Source organism: Oncorhynchus nerka, linkage group LG9b (assembly GCF_034236695.1).
Source record: "Oncorhynchus nerka isolate Pitt River linkage group LG9b, Oner_Uvic_2.0, whole genome shotgun sequence".
NCBI lineage: Eukaryota > Metazoa > Chordata > Actinopteri > Salmoniformes > Salmonidae > Oncorhynchus > Oncorhynchus nerka.
The window spans coordinates 14545455-14562531 of record NC_088424.1 but is presented as its reverse complement, the minus strand read 5'-3'; the positions used below and the strand labels follow the sequence as shown (position 1 = coordinate 14562531).

General features: G+C 43.1%; 1 pseudogene; it reads right to left on the bottom strand.

Moving 5' to 3' along the window:
• LOC115114319 (thymocyte selection-associated high mobility group box protein TOX-like) overlaps positions 1-4642 on the bottom strand; it is a 57640-nt pseudogene extending 52998 nt beyond the window's left edge.
• Between the last annotated feature and the right edge of the window lie 12435 nt (positions 4643-17077).

Genomic DNA, 17077 nt, shown 5'->3' with positions numbered 1-17077 from the left:
CAAGTGATGTTACTTTGCAGGACGAGGATTGTCCTGACTTTTGAAGAATTGCTTCGGCTTGCTTTTCTTGCTTTTCTGGTTGGCTGGCAAGTTTCACCATCCAATTATTACAGATCTACAGGAGTGTAAGTCTCACCATGGCGTTGCATTCTAGCCTACATGCTGGCTTTCGCGGGGTACACCTGAGACGTGAAACAGATAGGTGGGAGGGCATAGAGGCTGTCGCCAATTTATTCATGCGCAATTTGTCTAAATTTCAACCACTACTTTTTTTATTCCACACTGTAGGTTTTTGAGATTTTTTTATATATTTTTTTATAGGTATGACATTACGTCCAGCTGTTTTTATCGAATCAAAATAGTTACATGGAAACTTTGTCGCATCTATTTTTTAAAACTTTTTTAAATGCTGACAAAAAAAATCACTGGACAAGTTAATGGAAACATATATGTAGCTAATGTCATTGAATGAAGCCAAAGACACATTTCCACACTGTGTGGACAATCTATCTACAGTATGTTGATCCAACCCACCAGAGTATCTTGTTGACATAAGCTGTTGACTCTAGCCACAACCCTGTAGATATCCCTCAGTGTAATTCCACAGATTATGAAGCCTTAGTACAGGTTCATAGCAGGCTTCTAAAGCTTTATAACATGCTTATGAATCTCAAGGCATGCATAAAGCAATTTACTGTTCACAGAAGACGACAGGGACATATTGTGCTTGTATCCATGTTGTACAGTTAATGTATGTTAGTTGGGATCCGGATTCAGATTTACAGTGTTGCTTTTGAAGTAGTGAATTATTTTTTTTAAACAGATTGATATCTAGGTATGTAGTCAGGTTTACATTCCTGCTCCTCTCAACACATCCAGAACAGTGCTGTAAGTATAAATAAAATGCAGGGTTTTTCCTGCATAGGAAACTGAGGCACCACCGAAGACCTTTTGTGAGCATGGAAAAACCCTGGAATGTTAATGTAGTATTTCTTCATTAAATCAGAGACCACTGCTGACACAGTGATGTATAGTGAGTAACATAGCAAGTTAAGCAAGTAGGTCTGGAACTATTGTCCTACATCAATCAGTAAGTTGCATTACTAAGATGACTAAGCTTGACAGAGACTAGAAGCTCAAAGTTGTCTCTGTTGCTAGGATTGTGAATGTACATGTGCAGTAGTATCAAATGTCAATACCAAAAATGGAAATATAGATGAGTAATGTTGATAATATTCAAAACTCGAGCCAGCTCTCTGTGGATGAGCCTGACCGGCAGCCTAACTGCTATGCTGCTGTGTTGCCTGCCTGCTCTGGGCCCTGTGCTGTGCAAACCTGGGTTCAAATACTATTTAAATCATTTGAAATACCTTATACCTGTGCTTGATTGAGCTTGCCTGGCTTAATGGACCAATAAAATACTCCCAAAACTGTAAACCGCGCCCATCTGGCACTCCAAGCAGGCTAGAGCAAACGCTCAAAGATTTAAAATAGTATTTGAACCCAGGTCTGAGCTGCTGCGTGTACTTGGTTAGTAAACACAAAGGACAGAGTATTAATGTCGGGGTCGACTTCCCAGAGCCCCTCAGAGATCCAGGACCACCAAAGAGCTCAGTAATTTGCACTAAATTGAAAATGCCTGAGGCTAAGACAAACGTACACAAACACATACAGACAGATGACAAACAGTCACTCACATACAGAACGGTGACACACACACACACACACACACACACACACACACAGAGAGAGACAAAGACACCACAGTGCCTATACAACAGAGTAAAGTCCATGACAAGAATACAGAACTGACATGTCAGATGTATCATCTTCGATTAGAACCAATAAGCAAAATGTATGCATCCAAGGCACGTTGAAGACTGTTTACATGAAGCCTTGTCATTTCTTCAACCATCTCTAAATCAATGAAAACTGTCACAAAATCAAAAGGTACCCAGCCATCAATAAAAGCTTGGAAATGTCATTCCCTCTTTCTGCAATTCCACAAAATAAGACCAATCAACCCCATCAGCCAAAGCAACCAACATTTGATGTTATTACAGTAAAAGATCCTAATCATAACATGAAATTATATTCTGGACCACTCTAAACAGGTTTCTAAATGACTTTGCATCAACTTGGCTAAATGGCAAGTGATCATGAGCTGTTCATGAATAACATTGGAGATGATGGAGTCGGACAGAATGTCTGGCCAAACAGCCAATCTACTCTAAAGAAAGGGGATACCTAGTCAGTTGTACAACTGAATGCCTTCAACTGAAATGTGTCTTCTGCATTTAACCCAACCCCTCTGAATCAGAGAAGTGCAGGGGGCTGCCTTAATCGACAGCGCCCGGGGAACAGTGGGTTAACTGCCTTGCTCAGAGGCAGAACGACAGATTTTTACCTTGTCAGCTCGGGAGAAATGGGCCCGAATCAACCCATGCTTTTGAATGAAACAAGGGGTGAACAGAACCTCTGCTTAGACAGAGCAGCAGTCACAACAGTGATGCCCTGCAAGAAATATAGAAAGAACCTGGTGCTAGAGGGGGTACGCAGCTGGAGGTTGAATGTTTGAAGGGGTACCGGACTATAAAAAGTTTGGGAACAAATGTTGTAGATAACAGTGAAGTCGGTATAGAAGTGGCTCTATCACTAGGTAATTGCACATACAGAGACCTCGTACAGCAGCACACAGGCCATCTCTGTCTGTTTGCACTGGAAATACCTCGCTCCCTTCTCACAATCACATGTGTTCGCGCTAGGGCTTCTCTCTCTACCTCTACCACACACATTTCTATCTCTTTCATTGCCCCTCTCTGTCTCTCTCCCTCTCTCCAGCACACTCTCTTTTCCTTTCTCATTCTCTCTCTGATTCTCTCTCGCTTTTCTCTCTCTCTCTCTCTCTGGTTATAGCACACTCCTCTCTTTTTCTCTCCTTTTCTCTCTTTCTCTTGGTCGTTCTCTCGCTCTCCTCTCTCTCTCTCTCTCTCTCTCTCTCCTCTCTCTCATCCTATATGAACCCCCCACCCGCCATCTCATTACACTGAACGCTAAAATGGAAAATCTAGGATAGTGTTTATACTGCATGGACATGCTCAAACAGTACAATTTAATCTTTCAGATGATATCTATAGGACACATGCCCCTACTCCATCTCTCTCTCTCTCTCTTTCACCCTCTTTCTCTCTCTATTTTCCCTGCAGAGACTTCAGAGATCTTATATAAAAAAAAGACAGAGCAGTGAATCAAAAGGCATAGAAATAGTACAACCCCCAAACCCCACTCTTACCCCTCCCTCCCTTCAAAATCCCTACCCCCATTCGCTTATGCTCGCTCTCTCTTCCTCTCTCCCTCACACACACATACATACACGGCAGCACACACACAAACGCACCCACAAGCGGACTCACACTCAAACACACACACACACACGCCAACACACACACACACACGCACACACAGCACAGCACAGTATCATTATGCGGAAAAGGACCTGTTCAGACAACCTGAATGTGAAAATCGTTTTAAACTGTGGGTTTGAAAACAGACAGTAAATTACAATGATTTTATTATAGTGAAAGTACATGTGTATAAACAAGACAAGGGTTGAGTTACAGTGCGTAACAGAGGCACAATTACTCCACACAACCAGAGCTAGAGGATTGCATTCAACATACGTCATGTTTGTGATGATTATTCTATTCTATCCTAAATTCTGTAAGTGACGCAATGACAGAAACATTTACTATTTTGTGTCATTAAATTAGATAAAAACTCAGTTGAGCGCTTTGGAAGAAACTTCACTGACATTGATAGCGCTGCGTTCATCACCAGCTATACACACTGCCAACCATGCACAATTAAGCTATGGGTAAAATAAGCAATAAATATTTATACGACATGAAATAACTAGACATTTCATGCATCAATGTTTGTTCCTGTTGTCATTGCTTTCAAATGGATGGACATAAAGTACTTTTCTTTCGGGGCAGTGCGTAACTCCACTTTCTGAAGAGCGTTTTATGCATATCCATAACACATTGTACGACATTAAACAAATAGGCTATATTCCTATAGCCTAGTCCAGATGCGACTCACCTTATTGCAGTACGGGGAATCAGGATACTGCAATGGTCCCAATCGGGAAGAATCTGTTGCTGGTAAAGACTGTGGTGGAGGTGGATATACTCTCACGTCCATTTCAGTAAAACATCAATCTCCACACAAGCTTTTCCACTCCGGCGTCTACTTTTGAGTCCTCAAAAGTTGAAGGTACTATAAAGACCGATGGTCGAACTGGGCAAAAGTCTAGGGTTGGATGCTAAAAATGGAAAACTGTGATGCTCTCGCATGCGTTCGCGGTTTTACTGAAGAAAGAAAAAAACTTACATTATCAACGTACGTCGCACTATCAACGACGGACTTGGTAAACGAAGGTAAAACGGTGTAACTTTGAAAACTGTAGGCTATCACTCGATTGTTGAAGAAGTTATTGCGCGTCTTTCTCTTTCTGACAGATGCATTTGCAGCGACAGTAGTTGTTTCTATCCAGCGGCTACAGTCGTAGGCAAGCGAATGGGGCACGGTAGGATTGCCTGTTTGCTCGCAATTCATACAAAGGACTTTACAGACAGGGCAGGGGCAAGAGCGCAGCTACAGTATGGCGACATGCTCTACCTAGTAGGCGCACTGGTGAATGCAGCGCCTGCGTCACTTGCATTCGCTTGCATTTCACATCTTTTGTAGGCTATATGAATCATTTTACGTTGCCTATACATTATGGTTGAATCCCTTTAGAATGCCAAAATTAGGACTACAGCTTTGTGGGCTCTTTGTGTTAGTTTGGTACACTAGCCTAGGCTACGTACAGGGCCATCATGCACCCATTATTTTAGAGGGTGAAACAGCTTTTTCCTGCAATATACTCACATAAAAAATAATACAGTTTACTACAGAATTATACAGTAAGTACTATAGTAAACTGTAGTATTAGACCACTGCGCCACCCTATCTAGACCACTGCGCCACCCGGGAGGCCCCCACTTTAGAGTTTTTTGGGATGGATTGGACTGATAGCTACCTTTACTGCTAGCTTTGTCTATGCTGTTTTGATTTGAATGTGCTGTCCTTGGGGAGTTCATGCCGGAATTCTCTCAGAGGTTAGCCATGGAAAAAGACAGGAACCTTCCCGCTAGCCTCTCTCAAAGAGTGCCGTGTATAAAGTCAGAAAATCTGCTGTCTCAGCCACTGCCTGTCACCAAGGGAGTACCCCAAGGTGTGATCCTAGGCTCCACGCTCTTCTCAATTTACATCAACAACATAGCTCAGGCAGTAGGAAGTTCTCTCATCCATTTATATGCAGATGATACTTATACTCAGCTGGCCCCTCCCCGGATTTTATGTTAAAGACTCTACAACAAAGCTTTTTAGTGTCCAACAAGCTTTCTCTACCCTTAACCATGTTCTGAACACCTCCAAAACAAAGGCACATGTGGTTTGGTAAGAAGAATGCCCCTCTTCCCACAGGTGTTATTACTACCTCTGAGGGTTTAGAGCTTGAGGTAGTCACCCCATACACGTACCTGGGAGTATGACTAGACGGTGCACTGTCCTTCTCTCAGCACATATCAAAGCTGCAGGATAAAGTTAAATCTAGACTTGGTTCCCTCTATCGCAGTTGCTCCTATTTCACCCCAGCTGCAAAACTAACCCGGTTTCAGATGACCATCTTACCCATGCTAGATTACGGAGACACAATTTATAGATCATCAGGTAAGGGTGTTCTTGAGCGACTAGATGTTCTTTACCATTCGGCCATCAGATTTGCCACCAATGCTCCTTGTAGGACACATCACTGCACTCTATACTCCTCTGTAAACTGGTCATCTCTGTATACCCGTCGCAAGACCCACTGGTTGATGCTTATTTATAAAAACCCTCTTAGGCCTCACTCCCCCCTATCTGAGATATCTACTGCAGCCTACAACACCCGTTCTGCCAGTCACATTCTGTTAAAGTCCCCAAAGCACACACATCCCTGGGTCGCTCCTCTTTTCAGTTCGCTGCAGTTAGCAACTGGAACGAGCTGGAACAAACACTCAAACACTCAAACTGGACAGTTTTATCTCAATCTCTTCATTCAAAGACTCAATCATGGACACTCTTACTGATAGTTGCGGATGCTTTGTGTGATGTTTTGATGTCTCTACCTCCTTGCCCTTTGTGCTGTTGTCTGTGCCCAATAATGTTTGTACTATGTTTTGTGCTGCTACCAAGTTGTTGTTATGTTGTGTTGCTACCATGCTGTGTGGGTCATGTGTTGCTGCCGTGCTATGTTGTTGCCTTAGGTCTCTCTTTATGTAGTGTTGTGGTGTCTCTCTTGTTGTGTTGTGTGTTTTGTTCTATATTTATATTGTATTTATTTTTAATCCCAGGCCCCTGTCCCCGCAGGAGGCCTTTTGCCTTTTGGTAGGTCGTCATTATAAATAAGAATTTGTTCTTATTTAACATTTAGGAATTTGCATTTAGGGATTTGTCAAGAATAACAAAACGTTTCAAATGTATTTCCATTGATGTCCTCGTACAACCGTCAAACATGTTACACATTTACAGCTAACCCACATAAAAAAATACTACAGTATATTATGGTCTAAATACTAGTATTACTATATTTATGTCCAATATTATTCTTTGTGTTGTTTTTGCGGACTTTACTAGAGTATTCACTGTAGTGTTTTTGCGGGCATGACTGCAGTATACTATGTCGATAGTATTCACTATAGTGCTTTGCAGACATGACTGGTATACAGTAGAAAAGGGGTGCAATAGCGTGCAGCATGGTAGGCCGAAGCTATATCAGGCTAATTTATCAATGGCTACATAGTATTGTTTGTCATCTTGTCATATTTATTTTCTCTCATCAAGCTACACACAATACTCAAAGTTGAGCTCAGGTGCATCCTGTTTCCATTGATCATCCTTGTGATGTTTCTTCAACTTGATTGGAGTCCACCTGTGGTACATTTAATTGATTGGACATGATTTGGAAAGGCACACACCAGTGTATCTTTTAGTAAATCTAACCTTTATTTAACTAGGCAAGTCAGTTAAGAACAAATTCTTATTTACAATGATGGCCTACCCCGCCAACCCGACGCTGAGCAAATTGTACTCTGCCCCATGGGATTCCCAATCATGGCCGGATGTGATACAGCATGTATTCGAACCAGGGACTGTAGTGATGCCTCTTGCACTGAGATGCAGTGCCTTAGACCGCTGCGCCACTCGGGAGCAGCAGTGTAAGGTCCCACAGTTGACAGTGCATGTCAGAGCAAAAACCAAGCCATGAGGTCAAAGGAATTGCCTGTAACGCTCAGAGACAGGATTGTGTACTAAAGGGTACTAAAAAATTACTGCAGCATTGAAGGTCCCCAAGAACACAGTACCCTCCATCATTCTTAAATGGAAGAAGTTTGGAACAACCAAGAATCTTCCTAGAGCTGGTCGCCCGGCCAAACGGAGTAATCGGGGGAGAAGGGCCTTGGTCAGGGAGGTGACCAAGAAACCGATGGTCACTCTGACAGAGCTCCAGAGATCATCTGTGGCGATGGGAGAACCTTCCAGAATAGCAACCATCACTGCAGCACTCCACCAATCAGGCCTTTATGGTGGAGTGGCCAGAAGGTAGCCACTCCTCAGCTGCAGGTACTGGGATACTAGTCAGAATGGAGGGAAAGATGAATGGAGCAAAGTACGGAGAGATCCTTTATGAGAATCTGCTCCAGAGCACTCAGGATCTCAGACTGGGGTGAAGGTTCACCTTCCAACAGGACAACGTCCCTAAGCACACAGCCAAGACAAAGCAGCAGTGGCTTCAGGAGAAGTCTCTGATTGTTCTTAAGTGGCCCAGCCAGAGCCCGGACTTGAACCCGATTGAACATCTCTGGAGAAACGTGAAAATAGCTGTGCAGTGACGCTCCCCATCGAACCTGACAGAGCTTGAATGGGAGAATGGGAGAAACTCTTCAAATAGAGGTGTGCCAAGCTTGTAGCGTCATACCCAAGAAGACTCGAGGCTGTAATCGCTGCCACAGGTGCTTCAACAAAGTACTCAGTAAAGGGTCTGAATACTTATTTAACTGTGATATTTAAGTTTACATTTTTTTTATAAATTTGCAAAAATGCATAAAAACCTGTTTTGCTTTGTCATTGTAGGGTATTGTGGGTAGATTGATTAGAAGAAAAAACTAAATGTGGAAAAAGTGAAGGAGTCTGAATACTTATTCATCCCTTTACATTTGTGTGTATAAGGTAGTCGTTGTGGATTTGTTAGATTACTTTTTAGATATTACTGCACTGTCAGAACTAGAAGCACAAGCATTTCGCTACACTGGCATTAACATCTGCTAACCATGTGTATGTGACCAATACAATTTGATTTGAATACTTTCTGAATGCACTGTAATTCTCTAAGCTTCGATAAACGTTGCTTGTTCTTTATGTCTGCCTCTATACTGTTTCCCTTTAGTTGGCTTAGAACCTGTCTAACGTTTAGATGTTAGAATTGTAATAAAATTCTGTTAGTCTGCTGCACTGCTCAGAACTGTTGACTCAAATCAGCCTGTCACGAACCTGTCTTATGTTCTGGTTGAGGAGTTCTCGCTCATTAAACAGTAACTGGTGTAGTCTGGTAGTTGTGCCATTTTAGCTAACCCTAGTCGGCATTTGTTACTTCAGTCATGTCGGCATAAACACTACAGTGAATAGTACAGTAAAGTCCAAAAACACTACAGTGAATACTATAGTCAAGGCCCATTACTTTTTTCAATCTTTAATAATGATTTGCCACTGGCTTTGAGGAAACCCAGAGTGCCTACGTATGCGGATGACTCAACGCTATACATGTCAGCTGAAATGTCAGACTGAAATGACTGCAACACTTAACAAAAAGTTGCAGTTCGTTTCAGAGTGGGCGGCAAGGAATAAGTTTGTCCTAAATATTTCTAAAACTAAAAGCATTGTATTTGTGACAAATCATTCACTAAACCCTAAACCTCAACTAAATCTTGTAATAAACAATGTGGCAGTTGAGCAAGTTGAGGTGACTAAACTGCTTGCCGTTACCATGGATTGTAAACTGTCATGGTCAAAACATATTGATACAACAGTAGATAAGATGGGGAGAAGTATGTCCATGATAAAGCACTGCTCTACCTTCTTCACAGCACGGTCAACAATGCAGGCCCTACAGGCCCTAGTTTTGTCGCACCTGGACTGGTGTTCAGTCGTGTGGTCAGGTGCCACAAAAAAGGACTTAGAAAAATTGCAATTGGCTCAGAACAGGGCAGCACGGCTGGCCCTTGGATGTTACAGAGAGAGCTAATAATAATGATATGCACGTCAATCTCGCCTGGCTCAAAGTGGAGGAGAGATTGACCTCATCACTGCTTGTATTTATGAGAGGTATTGACATGTTGAATGCACCGAGCTGTCTGTTTAAACTACTGGCACACAGCTCGGACACCCATGCATACCCCACAAGACATGCCACCAGAGGTCTCTTCACAGTCCCCACGTCCAGAACAGACTATGGGAGGCGCACAGTACTACATAGAGCCATGACTACATGGAACTCTATTCTCCATCAAGTACCTGATGCAAGAAGTAACAATAAACAATAAAAAAACAAACACCTTATGGAACAGTGGGGACTGTGAAACAACACAAACATAGGCACAGACACATGCATACACACACACACATGAACATACGCACTATACACACACGTACATGTGAATTTTGTACTGTATATATGTGGTAGTGGTGAGGGCCTGAGGGCACACAGTCTGTGAAAGTATTGTAATGTTGAATGTATTGTTATGTTTTTAAAGTTGTATAAACTGCCTTCATTTTGCTGGACCCCAGGAAGGAGGCTCCATATTAAATACAAATACAATAGTATACTACATTCATGTCCGCAAGAACACTACAGTAAATACTACAGTATACTACAGTCATGTCAGCAAAAACACTACAGTGAATACTATGGTATATAAATATAGTAATACTGCAGTATTTAGACCATATTATCTACATGTGGGTAGAGCCATAATTATTATGCCTAAATGTATGTAAAAAACTAAATATAGATATATTCTTTATATATGCCAACTTAGTCATGCGTGCATACATTTTAAGTATCTCAAACTAACATGCCTAGGATCTTACATCCAAAGTACATTATAATGCATATGCATATCATATAATCAATACAGGAACATATCATGGCATCATCCTTTATACTCATGGTATTATCATAAGGTGCCAGATTGCATTTAAACCAGGTATTTGTCTGCATATCTAAGCATACCTCTTGAACTGTCTATATTCTCCTGACTGGTGGTTCAATTTGCTCAAGTCTGGGTAAAATATTGAACGGAATGTGTCTTATTCAGTACATTTAGTGAATGCTTGCTTTTCTAAAGCCTAGTAACCTTGCCAGCAGGCATGCCAGCTAAGATAGTTAGACAAGCTACTCTAACTTGATGAATAGCCTGAAATGGCTTGGTATGACGTTGGGAGATTGGGATCCTATATAGCTGGGTAGCTTACGCCAACTTCATCAAATTGCTATACGTGACTAGTATTACAGAGAAACAACAAAACATCAAGAAGGAATGAACAGGCTACATAGCTTAAACAAATTCCATTACAAACATGTCTCCTGCGAGTCCTGCCCATCACAGGCAGCTAAAATCAAACAAATGCTGTGTGTGTCACTCTACACTCTCTCTCCTCCACTGACGATACTGTCTGCACACACTAGAGCACATGAGTCGCAGGGCCGAGTGTCTGCAGGTTTTTGCTCCTTCCTTGAATTTGATTTATGAGTTAAGGTCTCTAATTAGTACGGAACCCCCCTCACCTGGATGTCTAGGTCTTAATTGAAAGGAAAAAAACAAAAAAACAGCAGACACTAGGCCCTCAATGGAAGGAGTTTGACACCCCTGCACTAGAGAATCTAGGGTCCTGCCTGGCATATCTTTGCTCCGTGGTGCACCTTGGAAGGAATCAGTTACTAGGGTCCAGTCAGTGTGCCCCCTCCGCAAAATACAGCTGACAGATATTTTTATATTTATAAATAATTATTATAGAACGTGGGCTTAGAAAAGAACGTTTCGTAATTAATTTAACATCTGAAAAATCCAAAAAACAGGACAAATCTGAGGGGGCACATGCCCTTGTGACCACTAGGGGCATTACTCTGGCTACATATCAACCACATATAGCCGCATCTGTTGCATCTGAGTATAAATTCACAGTAGTTGCAGCAGTTTATTAAAAAAATACTTCAACATAATGGTAAGGGGGATGGAGTGTTTTGAGGTGTTCAATGTTCCAAGTATGGATTGAGATTGTACTGATGGTGGCAGGAGGGGGGATCTACGCCAGGTTGTGAGAGGGTGGCCTCAGATTCAAGGGGCCTCTTTTCAAAATAGAATACTGAGTGATGTGACCACTAACTGACACGGATAACGTGGCTGTCTGGAGTGAAAGCTTCTTCCTATAAAATAACGATAACAATCTCAACATATCACACTAAATGGAGGAACAAAAATGTGTGTTTAGGATGTAACGTCATCCCCTGAGTCCAGGTTGAATTATAACAATGATGCTAGCAGGTCACAAGGCCACGGGCCACAATCTCCAAGGTTCTGGTATGTATTAGTTCATCCATTTTTACACTGCGCTGTCTTCTAAGACGCCAACAACTGGCCACGCTAGTTCATTGTCATATTCACTTGTCAGTTGACATTCTACTGTAGGATCCAAAATGTCCCCACCCCTCTCTCCTTTTGCTCTCCCTTGGTGGATTTTTTCCCAAAGATAAGACCTCTGTGGCTTTTCATTTGAATCAACCAGAAACACATATGGCCAAAACAGGATGATAATTATTGAGCCAGGTCGACAGTCTGAAACACTTTTGCTGTTCATTGTCATAGATCCCGTCGAGAAGGAGGTTCTCTCTTTCTCTAGGTCTCCATTTCTTTCTGTCTCTGACAACTCAACAGGAAAGTGTCAACTAGCTACCAGAATAAAACAACCAGAAACGTATAGAGGCCTTGGAGAGAGAGAAAGTGAAAGAGAGAGAGAGAGATATGTAAGAAGGTAACTTGCAAAATAATGGAAACAGTTGAGTAAATGAGGGATACAAAGTATATTGAAAGCAAGTGCTTCCACACAGGTGTGATTCCTGAGTTAATTAAGCAATTAACATCCCATCATGCTTAGGGTCATGTATAAAAATGCTGGGCAGGCCATTATGTTGGCTACCATGGCTAAGCCCCCATAGAATGACAAGGTTTGATAAGCAGGAAAACGATATAAACCATATGCTATGGCCATCTCAGTCACCAGATCTCAACCCAACTGAACACTTACAGTACGGGAGATTCTGGAGCGGCGCCTGAGAAAGCGTTTTCTACCACCATCAAGGAAACGGCAAATGATGGAATTTGTTGTGGAAGAATGGTGTCGCGTCCCTTCAATAGAGGTCCAGACACTTGTAGAATCTATGTCAAGATGCTTTGAAGCTGTTCAGGCTTGTGGTGGCAGCTACCTGTATATCTGTCTAGTTCTCAATTTAAAGATTATATAAAAAGGCAGAGAGGTCAATCTGACCTTTGTACAGTAAGTACCAGGTTTACTCAGTAGGGTAGACTTCCTCTTTGATCTTACCCATAATACATTAGCTTACAAAGCATTATGTTGTGTAATTGCTCTATTTAATTAATTTAGCTCATTATAACTATCTGAAGATACAAATACATAAAAAGCTTAGGAGTGGTAGAGGCACAGCGACCACATAGTGACATTTGAGTAGATAGATAAAGATTATGATATTGGTCAATGACTGTCAGATAAGAGGATCTTATAACATTTCCAACAGCATTATGACACAACACAGGACCGACACAAATTCAAATGTTGAGTTGAATTTATGTGACATCGCAGTGATCTAAAATGACATAAATATTCAGTATCTACCCAGATCTGAGTTCTGAGCTGCTGAAACAGAGGGTGACCTACAACGGGGTGAAATCCCAGCTACGCAAGCTAAACCTGAGATGCGGCTTCATCCACCCGGCAAAACTCGTCTTGACCTTCCAGAATACAACACACGCGCTTTCCACTGCCAAGGAGGCTCAAGACTTCTTGGAGAAACACCTCAAGCCCAACACACAAGGGGACGAGCTGACAGATCTGGACTGACCCCAATTTGACTGGCTCAATGTTCAGGTATGCTGTCCACACACAGTCACATAGCCTAGCCTATGGATATGATGCTGCCCTCAGCATAAGACAAGGATAGGACACCCTCTAAAATGTAAGATGACCACTATTATTATTATTATTATTGTGGAACATTGGACTTCGTTATTATTATATTACCTACAGTACCAGTCAAAAGTTTGGACACACCTACTCATTCATGGGTTTATCTTTATTTTTACCATTTTCTTTAACAAATCAAACTATATTTTATATTTGAGATTCTTCAGAGTAGCCACCCTTTGCCATGATGGCAGCTTTGCGCACTCTTGGCATTCTCCCAAACAGCTTCATGAGGTAGTCACCTGGAATGCATTTCAATTAACAGGTGTGCCTTGTTAAAAGTTAATTTGTGGAATTTCTTTCCTTCTTAATGCATTTGAGCCAATCAGTTGTGTTGTGAAAAGGTAGGGGTGGTATACAGAAGATAGCTCTATTTGGTAAAAGACCAAGTCCATATTATGGCAAGAACAGCTCAAACAAGCAAAGAGAAACATTTACATTTAAGTCATTTAGCAGACGCTCTTATCCAGAGCGACTTACAAATTGGTGCTTTCACCTTATGACATCCAGTGGAACAGCCACTTTACAATAGTGCATCTAGGTCTTTTAAGGGGGGGAGAAGGATTACTTTATCCTATCCTAGGTATTCCTTAAAGAGGTGGGGTTTCAGGTGTCTCCGGAAGGTGGTGATTGACTCCGCTGTCCTGGCGTCGTGAGGAGTTTGTTCCACCATTGGGGGCCAGAGCAGCGAACAGTTTTGACTGGGCTGAGCGGGAACTGTACTTCCTCAGTGGTAGGGAGGCGAGCAGGCCAGAGGTGGATGAACGCAGTGCCCTTGTTTGGGTGTAGGGCCTGATCAGAGCCTGGAGGTAGTGAGGTGCCGTTCCCCTCACAGCTCCGTAGGCAAGCACCATGGTCTTGTAGCGGATGCGAGCTTCAACTGGAAGCCAGTGAAGAGAGCGGAGGAGCGGGGTGACGTGAGAGAGAACTTGGGAAGGTTGAACACCAGACGGGCTGCGGCGTTCTGGATGAGTTGTAGGGGTTTAATGGCACAGGCAGGGAGCCCAGCCAACAGCGAGTTGCAGTAATCCAGACGGGAGATGACAAGTGCCTGGATTAGGACCTGCGCCGCTTCCTGTGTGAGGCAGGGTCGTACTCTGCGGATGTTGTAGAGCATGAACCTACAGGAACGGGCCACCGCCTTGATGTTATTTGAGAACGACAGGGTGTTGTCCAGGATCACGCCAAGGTTCTTAGCGCTCTGGGACGAGGACACAATGGAGTTGTCAACCGTGATGGCGAGATCATGGAACGGGCAGTCCTTCCCGGGAGGAAGAGCAGCTCCGTCTTGCCGAGGTTCAGCTTGAGGTGATGATCCGTCATCCACACTGATATGTCTGCCAGACATGCAGAGATGCGATTCGCCACCTGGTCGTCAGAAGGGGAAAGGAGAAGATTAATTGTGTGTCGTCTGCATAGCAATGATAGGAGAGACCATGTGAGGTTATGACAGAGCCAAGTGACTTGGTGTATAGCGAGAATAGGAGAGGGCCTAGAACAGAGCCCTGGGGGACACCAGTGGTGAGAGCACGTGGTGAGGAGACGGATTCTCGCCACGCCACCTGGTAGGAGCGACCTGTCAGGTAGGACGCAATCCAAGCGTGGGCCGCGCCGGAGATTCCCAACTCGGAGAGGGTGGAGAGGAGGATCTGATGGTTCACAGTATCGAAGGCAGCCGATAGGTCTAGAAGGATGAGAGCAGAGGAGAGAGAGTTAGCTTTAGCAGTGCGGAGCACCTCCGTGATACAGAGAAGAGCAGTCTCAGTTGAATGACTAGTCTTGAAACCTGACTGATTTGGATCAAGAAGGTCATTCTGAGAGAGATAGCGGGAGAGCTGGCCAAGGACGGCACGTTCAAGAGTTTTGGAGAGAAAAGAAAGAAGGGATACTGGTCTGTAGTTGTTGACATCGGAGGGATCGAGTGTAGGTTTTTTCAGAAGGGGTGCAACTCTCGCTCTCTTGAAGACGGGAGGGACGTAGCCAGCGGTCAGGGATGAGTTGATGAGCGAGGTGAGGTAAGGGAGAAGGTCACCGGAGATGGTCTGGAGAAGAGAGGAGGGGATAGGGTCAAGCGGGCAGGTTGTTGGGCGGCCGGCCGTCACAAGACGTGAGATGTCATCTGGAGAGAGAGGGGAGAAAGAGGTCAGAGCACAGGGTAGGGCAGTGTGAGCAGAACCAGCGGTGTCGTTTGACTTAGCAAACGAGGATCGGATGTCGTCGACCTTCTTTTCAAAATGGTTGACGAAGTCATCTGCAGAGAGGGAGGAGGGGGGGGGAGGGGGAGGAGGATTCAAGAGGGAGGAGAAGGTGGCAAAGAGCTTCCTAGGGTTAGAGGCAGATGCTTGGAATTTAGAGTGGTAGAAAGTGGCTTTAGCAGCAGAGACAGAGGAGGAAAATGTAGAGAGGAGGGAGTGAAAGGATGCCAGGTCTGCAGGGAGGCGAGTTTTCCTCCATTTCCGCTCGGCTGCCCGGAGCCCTGTTCTGTGAGCTCGCAATGAGTCGTCGAGAAACGACAGTCCATCATTACTTTAAGACATGGTCGGTCAACACGGAAAATTTCAAGAACTTTGAAAGTTTCTTCAAGTGCAGTTGCAAAAACCATCAAGTGCAATGATGAAACTGGCTCTCATGAGGACCGCCACAGGAAAGGAAGACCCAGAGTTACCTCTGCTGCAGAGGATATTAGAGTTAACTGCATCTCAGATTGCAGCTCAAATAAATGCTTCACAGAGATCAAGTAACAAACATATCTCAACATCAACTGTTCAGAGGAGACTGAGTGAATCAGGCCTTCATGGTCGAATTGCTGCAACGAAACCACTACTAAAGGACACCAATAATAAGAAGACTTCCTTGGGCCAAGACACACGAGCAACGGACATTAGACCGGTGGAAATCTTTCCTTTGGTCTGATGAGTCCAAATTTGCCATTTTTGGTTCCAACTGCTGTATTTTTTGTGAGACGCGCAGTAGGTGAACGGATGATCTCTAGATGTGTGGTTCCCACTGTTAAGTAGCCACCCTACCTCAAAGGGTGGCTACTTTGAAGAATCTCAAATATAAAATATATTTTTATTTGTTTTTTTGGTTACTACATGATTCTATATGTCTTATTTTATATAATTTGATGTCTTCACTATTATTCTACAATGTAGAAATTAGTAGGTGTGTCCAAACTTTTGACGGTATGTTCCAGGACATTTAGACTCTAATGACACCACGCTAATGAATTAACAATAGACAATATATTGAAGTGTCATACAGACTGGGGTTGATTCCTTGTGGGGATACATGCGTCCCTATATGGGCTAAATAGGGAAAATTTGGCAATATATATAATGTAATCTATTCCCCTAACATGTTTATTGTACTACTATTTAGGATAGACGAACAGTCCCATATGGGCTACCACACAATTGCTTTTCTGTTCGTTTTTTCCCCTTCCTGTTGAGGCCTACGGGCTACGAGGAATTATTGTGAAGATTTAGATCATAGACTGCATTTCATACCCTCTTCTTTTTTCCTTTTTCTGTATATAGTATAGAGCAACTGACTGCTTACTGTAACTGAGGGTATGTTTCAGGTCATTTAAACCATGTTGCTAATAATAATGAGGATAATGGTTCAAGAGCTAATGCTCCTACAGCCAACCTATTGGACTGTTTAGGGTTGCTTACTT